The sequence below is a fragment of the Pongo abelii genome, chromosome 10 (genome assembly GCF_028885655.2).
Source record: "Pongo abelii isolate AG06213 chromosome 10, NHGRI_mPonAbe1-v2.0_pri, whole genome shotgun sequence".
Lineage (NCBI taxonomy): Eukaryota > Metazoa > Chordata > Mammalia > Primates > Hominidae > Pongo > Pongo abelii.
In genome coordinates, this window is record NC_071995.2 from 78855307 (window position 1) to 78864559 (window position 9253).

A 9253-nucleotide genomic window follows, 5' to 3' on the forward strand; every position below is an offset into this window, starting at 1 on the left:
AAATCAGATGTTTAGAAGATAGAGTTTGACACATGTATATATGCATATGTGTATACATAAAACACAATTTGAATATTAAGTCTCTTCGAACCATGCTTATCAAACTTTAATGTTTATACAAAGTACCTGGTGATTGTGTTAAAATGCAGATTCTGCTTCAGTAAAAAGAGAATAGTCCTGAGAGTCATTTCTAGCAAGTACTCGAATTATAATATTGCTGCCTAATTTCAGGATATATATTGAATAATGTGTGAATCTCTAAAAGACATTAGTCAGGATCATAACAATTTTAGATCTACCTAAAATTATTTAAAACATGTTTGTAAAAGATTTGGCTTCATTATAAAAAAAATTGTAACAGAGCATTTATAAAATATGCATAGCTAGCTATATCAAGACACTAACTAAAATTTAGTTGAAACCCAGACATTAATGATAGCTAAATTTTCTTCTAATGATATTGTGAAAGGGCCAATTTATACCCAGGTTCTATAGGTGGCTACTAAGTGCTAATTAAAATAATGAAGAACATCTGTAACATTTTTAGATCAGATTTGTCAAAATACGTTGAAGCACGTGTACAATAAATGAGCAACATGTGTTTCATATGAACCAAATGAAACTGGAGCCTCTCAGAATGCTTTGCCAGAGACAAGAGCAGCTGTGGGTATCACCTCTACTTTCATTCTGCTTTAAAATGCTTCATTTTCTTCTTTCAGTTTGTAGGTGAAATGTATAAGTCTTTTGCAGAAAAACTAATTAAACGTTGACCTCTTCATAAGGGAGATGGTGATTCATTCCACATATTGTACCAAACACTAGATTTTAAAATGAAATTTAAGTTCAGCAAAGTATTCTATAAATCAAAGCTGTTATTCTGATGATCATGTCCATTTTCATTAGCTAACTTTGAGAAAACTCAGTGAAATATTTTAAGAAACTTAGGATACAACGATTTGAAATTCTCAACTGAATTATATTTAAAAGTGAAAATATGAAAAAAGTTTATAAAGCATAATCTTGGCTTCTTAGGACAAGTAATATTTCATGGTAAATGACTTTATAAATATGGATAGAGTTTCCACGTAGAATCTGGATAATACACCCACCAGCTCATGGAGATGTTCTGAGGAACAGATTAGATTACATATAGGAAAATGTTTTGAAAATTACAGTGAACTTTACAAAGTTAGGATAATCTTTTACCAAGACTGGTCAATGTGTAATGTTTATCAAAAAGATAATGCATCCCATTTTAAGATTGTATTGTACTTTTTGCGTATTAGTGTCATATTTGTATGTCTGTTTTGCATGCACAGACTGAAGAGAAAATTGTGGCAGATATATTGACTTCTGGTAAGTAAGACTATTGATACTTTACTAAGTAAAATATTTAGTGCTTGTTCAACGAATTTTTGATTAAAATGAATGTGTAGACAGGTACACGAATAATATAAGATATAATTTGGAAAACAAGTCAAGAATATTTTCATTTCAGAAGATTACCTGGACATTCTAAGTCAGTATGTGTGATATTGTCCTCTGAAAATGAAACTCATTTCATAGAAGGTAAAAAAAAAAAGCATTATTTTCTATTAACAAGATTATGTTTCTAAAGTCACAACCTTAAATTATTTTAATTTCACTAAAAGTTTTATTGGATTGGGAAGTCATTTTAGTAAATTATAAACTTTTTAGAGTACTTTTAAATCCATCAACCTTATTAATCCTTACAAAATTCTTTAAGATCGGCAGGGTCCTGTATTACAGGAAAGATAATGAAAGCTTAATTGTTGTGCCTGAAACCACATTAGTAAAAGTTGAAGCTGAAGTTAAAACTGAGTTTCTATGGCTCCCGAAAAGTACTCTTTCCATAACGTTATGCCCGTCTCTCCATAAGTCAAATGACATGCTTTGAATAGTGTAAAATGCTCGTGATAAAGAAAGGTCATAATCATCATATGTCCCAATTCACTATTAGCCAGTTAGAGTTCTGCTAATCATATGAAAATAAGTAACAAAAACCACAGACGATTTTAGAGGTAAATAAGCTCTTAGAATGAATTTAAGAGAGTAAAAATAATTCTTGATGAATACAGTAATATTAAAGAAGAAAAGTTTAGAAAGTAAAAAATATTAAAATATTAAAAATGAAAGAAAAAAGAACACTGGAATTTATGGAATTATGAAAATAAAGCTAAAAAAGAGAAGAGATTGTTAAAGTCAAAAAAGCTCCATAGCATTTCTATATATATATATGTGTGTGTGTGTGTATGTATATATAATCAAATACTATCAAGTCCTTTACCCTACTAATAATCAAAAAAAGGGGGAAGAGTAAGAAAAGGAGAGAAGGAAGAGGACAAAAAGGAGAACTAGAAGATATAAAAGAAAAATACGAGAAAGATTCTGTAATTGAATATTTGAATCTTTAAAGTGTGCCTGGCACTGTGCTGGAATCGTAACAAGAGTTGGCATGTTATCTAATTTAAACCACACCTATGAGATGAACTCCATTAAAAGGGTAGGAAATGGAAGCAGGGAGGGATGACGAAGATTGCCCAAATTCTCACAGAGAGTAATTGGTAGTCTGGAATTCAAATCCGAGTCTATCTGGCTAGAGTTCAAGTTCCTTTCACAGGTAGGTACCATCCTTATTTTATGTTGAAAGGAAGCACGCAGAAGTCTGGGAATAAACAGGCTTCAAGAAGACAGTTTTTTAAATCCTATTTTGCGCTCACTTCCATTTCAAAACTTTTTAACATGTACATGGACTGTAGGGAATTTGGACATGTGAAAACAGCCTACTTGCGTGAACTTTCAGATTAATTAGTCTTTCTACTGTTCATTCTTTTTCATTCTTTCTCTTATTAATTCATCTGCTATAATTAAATTTGTATAAGTAAGCATTTTTAAAATCTGGGACCAGATTGGATGGGTATCCATCTGTATTTACTAATTTTGTGATTTTTGGGCAAAAAGCAATAACCAGTTTGTACCTCAATTTCCTCATTCCTAATATGGAGATAATTATAATAGCTACCTCACATGTTTGTAGAGCAGTCTTAGTTCAGAGTAAACACTCAGTGAGGTTTAGATTGTAATATACATAATGATAATGAAGCGGCGTCATTTGTCTGAGGTAATACCCAAGGTCCCTTGTCTCACACCAAGAAATTAAGGACGCTGACACACCAGAGTGAGGTTAAGAGCAGAAGTTTAATAGGCGAAAGAAAGAGAAAAGCTCTGTTGCTACAGAGAGGGGCCCCAGAGAAAATAGGTTGCCACTTCCGTCGTGAAGTGCAGGAGGTTTTACAGATGAGCTCGAGGAGGCGGTGTTTGATTTACATAGGGCACAAAAGATTGGTCGGACCAGGTGTGCTATTTGCATAGTACATGAAAATCTGGCCACTCGTACTCTAATCTTTTATTATGCAGATGAGTTTTCTACCTGGCTGGCGCCATATTGCCTGTTTCTTTTACTGTACATGTGGTGACAAAGAAAAGGGAAGATGGACCCTCCATGTTCAACATACCTGGCCCCCAGGTAGCCTTTATCTATTGGAACAAATGCTTCCAGCTTGCTTATCTATGTCTGCAGCTCGATTTTTTCAGGCTGCTCCTTGTTAGAAAAGAAATAATTTGGGGGCTGCTTTTTATTAAAAGGGAAATCTTGCCAAGGACTCTTTTACCTTCCCTATTTGCCTAAATAATTTCTTTCTAGCTCCTGTGTCAATATTGATAGCAGTTATGATGTTTTTTTCTGTAAGAATTCAAATATGCCAAAAATATGACCTATTGATTCACACAGCCACTTGAAAAATATACAGAATACAGAATTATAATCATAATGATTAGTTTCAAATTAGCCTAATGGGAATAGAGGGAATTATTCCTTAGTTGTTAGTGGAATTTCACATTCAGTATTTTTCTTGTAACTTTAAAAAAGGAAAACAAAGTAAATATGATTATTGACTTTGAGGCATTTCCAACCTAATTCCTTATTATATAAACCACATTTTTCTAAATTTTCATCTTTATGATATTCAAATAAAGTTTTTCCAAGCAAAAATAATATGTTTAAAAGAAGTACAGCACTTTTAAATTTTTCTATATCTTCATTTCAAACCCATATATCTCTTGGTTAAAAAAAAGATAATTACAGTTTTAAGTAAAAATAAATGATAGAATAGATGATAAATATGACCTCAAAATACTGAAATATACCAAAGAAATTTAATGTATTTATTACAAATTAGACATACCTGTAAAATAATAGAAGTTTTAGATCAGGAAGATAAATTAATGATATGAAAATAAAATAAATGAATTAGAAAATCTACACATATGAATTAATATTTCTCTAGGGAGAGAAATTCTTATACCCTAAAAAAAGAACACGTATTCTTTTGACGTTCTCATGGATCAGTCACAAAGAATGACTGCTTCCTGTGTCACAAAGGAAGTTGAAAATAATTTCAGACTCAGTATCATACATAGCCATTTATCTGACTACAAGACAGTTAAGTAAAACATTTACAAAAAAATAATTTTTAAGCTATATTTGAAACAATACATATCTAACTATCACACAGATTAATATGAAGAATCTCAATGAAAATTATATAACAGAATTGAATGATGTTAAAGCACCTTTTATAAAATTTTGATAAAGTTACATAAAGGTAAGCTTAGAGGCCTAAAATGTATATCCTCAAATATAAACATAGTAAACATTTACTTGAGAAGCTGGAAAAAGTACAGCAGAGAAAATCTAATGACATAATGAGATCTTATTTGTGACCAAATTATGTGTGAGTTATTCACTGGCAGGCAGAGAGGATATTTATGTGCCTGAAACATTTTTGGAGAAAATATGGAATTGACGGACAAAACAAAACACCTCTTTAAGTGGAGAAATAGACCACATTAGTAGGGTTCAAGACTATATTATAAAACTATATTATAAAACAATTTCTAAATTGATTGAATCAATTTCTAAATTCAAAACTTCAAAAAATTCTTAAATGAAATTTGAGTGGAGAACAACACCTGGGATTTCAACAGAAACCCTACAGAAGCTCCAGTAAACTAGACTCTCCCAACAAAACATTTTTAAAAAAGTTGTGAAACATCAAATTAAACTACATTACAGAAAAAGAAAAATCCCAGCCCTTATAAAATTAAACCAAGTAAATGCATTTAATAATGTAACATTCACAATGCCCGATATTCAGTTAAAAATTACTAGGCAGAAAAAAGCAACCCATAACCAGGAGAAGGATCCATTATTAGAAACACACATATAAATAAAAATGGATATAATTAGCAGACAAGAACTTTTAATATAGCTATTAAAATATGTTAACAGGGGAAACAAATATAAATATTACTGGAAACTACAAACAATTAAAATAAACTTTTAAAGCTAAAACCCATAATAGCTGATGTCAGAATGCTACTGGATGCAATTAAGAGCAAATTAGACACTGGAGAAGAAAAAAATCAGCAAACTTAAAGAACAGGAATAGAAATCTAAACTGAAGCATAGAGACAAAACAGGCCTGAAAACACAATAAAGATTCTCAGTAACCTGTGAGATCAATTCACATTGTTTATCATAAGTGTAATCAAATTACAGAACTAGGGGCGGAGGAGGGCAGAAAAAATACTTGAAGAAATAATGTCCAAATATTTCTATTTGAAAAATATGAATCTATAGATTCAAGAATCTCAAAGAAATCTAGGCAGATAAGTGCACACACATGCATACACACTATCATTACTCTCATTTCTGTACCCACAATAATTTCTGCATAAGCACACACAGACACACACACACACACACACACACACACACACACCCCTATACCAAGGCATATCATGATCAATTACTTGCATAATCAAGGCAAGTCACTGATAAAGATAACAATTTTAAAGGCAACCAAGAAGAGAGATTCCTGTTCTGGGGATGACAGAAAAGAAAATATTCTGGCTACTCTTCAGAAACAGTGCAAACCAACTGAAAATAGAATGACACATTCAAAGTGCTGAAAGCACTTCCTCAAACTGACCAAAAGCAATTACGAAAAAAGCTGGAGCTAATATTATGCTCAATGGTGAAATATTGAAGGTTTTCACCCTAACATCAAGAAAAAGGCAAGGATGCCTTCTCTCACAACTTGTATTCAACATTCTACTGGTGTTTCTAGCCATTATGATAAGGAAAGAAAAAGAAATGAATGGAATATATTGTGTAAAGGAAGAAATAAAACTGTTTATGTGAGTAGAGAAAAATATATCATGTATGAGAAAAATCTTAAGAAATCTACCAAAAAAGCTACTAGATATAACAAGTAGCTTTAAAAAAAGATTCACAGGATATAAGGTCAAGATACAAAAATCTACTTCTACACACTAGTAATGAACAACTGGAATATTGCAGTTAAAAATACCATTAACAATAGCATCCAGGGGCAAGGGAGAGCATCAAGATAAATAGCTAATGCATGAGGGGCTTAATACCTAGGTGATGGGTTGGTAGGTGCAGCAAACCACCATAGCACACACTTACCTATGTAACAAACCTGCAAGTCCTCACAGGTATAGAACTTAAAATTAAATTAAATTAAATTTTTAAAAAAGCATCCACAAACATGAAAAGCTTAGGATACATTTAACAAAGTATGTGCAAGATTGATATACTTAAAAGCCACTAAACATTAATGATGGGAATTAAGATTAAAATAAATTTCTCCAAAATTCATTTTCATAAACTCAAAACTCAGTATTGTTAAGATGTTAATTGTCTTCATATTGATTTATAGATTCAGTGAAATCTCAATAAAAATTCCATAGGACTTTTTTAAAGAAATTGATGAACTAGTTTTATAGTTTATATGTTGCAAAAGACCTAGAGTGACTAAACAATTTAAAATAGAACAAAATTGAAAGATTTACACTATAGATCTATAGATTCATTTACAGAAAAAAAGGTCCAAAAATAAACTTGCACACAGATGGTAAATTGGTTTTCAACAAAGATGATAAAATAATTCAATAGGGAACATATAGTCTTTCCAAAAACAGTATTGGAACAACTAGATGTCTATATGAAAAATCACGAATCATCACCTTTATGGGAATACCCATAAAGATTAAATTGAAATGGATCTCAGACCTAAATGTAAAGGCTAAAACTATTTAGCTTATGGGGATAAAAGTAAGAAAAATTCTTCATGAACTTTCAATAAGCAAAGATTTCTTAGAATATAAACCAAAATAAAACATCGAGGAAAAACTTGATAAGTTGTCCTTCATCAAAGTATAATTTCTTGCTCTTCAAAAGACACTGTTAAGAAAATAAGGCCAGGTATGGTCTCTCATGCCTATAATCTCAGCACTTTGGGAGGCCAAGGTGAGAGGGTCAATTGAGCCCAGGAATTTGAGACCAGCGTGGGCAACACAGGGAAACCCCATCTCTACAAAAAATTTAGAAATCAGCTAGGTGTGATGGCACATGCCTGTGGTCCCAGCTACTGGGGAGGTTGAGGTAGGAGGATTGCTTCTTGAACCCAGGAGGTCAAGGCTGCAGTGAACTGTGATCATGCCATTGCACTCCAGCCTGAACAACTGAGTGAGACTCTATCTCTAAATAAATAAATAAGTAAATAAATAAATAAGATGAAAAGTCAAGCCACAGGCTGGAAGAATAGGAGAAAATATTCACAATGCATGTAATAGGATACAAGTCCTGGTACTTATATCCAGAATAACTGTATATTTACAAAGTATAACACACACACACAAAGATAGCCAATATGTCAAATGATATTTAGCACCAATACAAAAGATGTTCAATACCATTAGTTATCAAGGAAATGCAAATTAAAATCATGAGATACCATTACACACCCAATGGGATGATTAACATTAAAATTAACAAAATATCAAGTCGTCTTGGTAAGGATTTGGAGCAGCTGGAACTGGAAGTATAAAATGGTACAATCCATTTGGAAAACAGTTTGGCAGTTTCTCATAAAGTTAAACATACTACCATTATTACCATACTACCCAACATTACCACTCCTAGTCATGTATCTAAGAGAAATTAAAATATACTTTCAGAAAAGAAGTTGTATTAATGTTCTTAGCAGCTTTATTCATAACGGACAAAAATAGAGGGTCCAAATGACAATCAACAGGAGTAGATAAACAAGTTGTGGTCTATTTGAGCAATGAAATACAAATTGGCAATAAAATAAGAATAAATTGCTAATACACACAAGAGCAGGGAGAATTCTCAAAAACTTACGCTGAGTGAAAGAAGACAGACACAAAAGAGTACCTACTGTAACAATTCATTCTATGAAGTTTTGGAATAGTTCAAACTAATCCATAGTGATAGAAATTGAATAAATGATGACTACTTGGGGTATGGTATAAGTAGGGAATTGACTTTAGTCGACCCAAGGGAACATTTTGGGAATGATGAAAGTGTTCTCTATCTTGAATGGAGTGCTGTTTACACAGGCATATTCATGTGTAAAATCCCTTAACTTGTATACATACAATGACTGTTTTATTTTATGTATACTATAAACCAATACAATTTACTAAACAGAAAAATAATGAAAAAATAGTTTTGAGACATTTATATGCCATTTATATAATGTTTTAAAAATACAACAGGTAGTACTTTTTTTGTGGATGCATCCATCTTAGTACAGACATAAAATCATGGGAATGAATGGGACTGTAAAAATTCACATCAGAATCATGGTTTCCCCTGGCAAGGGAGCGATGAAGGTATGGAGATAGATTGTGATGGAATCAGACTGGGATACACAAGGGCTTCCAATGCATTTGTAAATTTTTGTTTTAAAATTTGAAGCCTATCTGTCAACATTGTCAGATTTGCTAAAATTAAGTAATGAGTAAAATATTTATTGTATTATGCTTTATAGTTTTTTGATGAATTTTATAATTAAAAAACAGGTAGTTTTAAACTTTAATAATTTATTAAAATAAATGAAAAGTGTTTATGGATTATTTTCACAATAATAATAATTCAAGCTCTCCTGGTTGAATGAGTACAACACTGAGAAAAATATTTACTTACTTCTGTTATATGCTTACTCCATTCCCAAAGCACTAACAATCAGTCTTTTAAACGTTTTAAACATTAAAACTTGATATGCTCCAAGTTCTTCCCAAAGAATTAATTATGATCCTATTCACTTAGTATTTATAA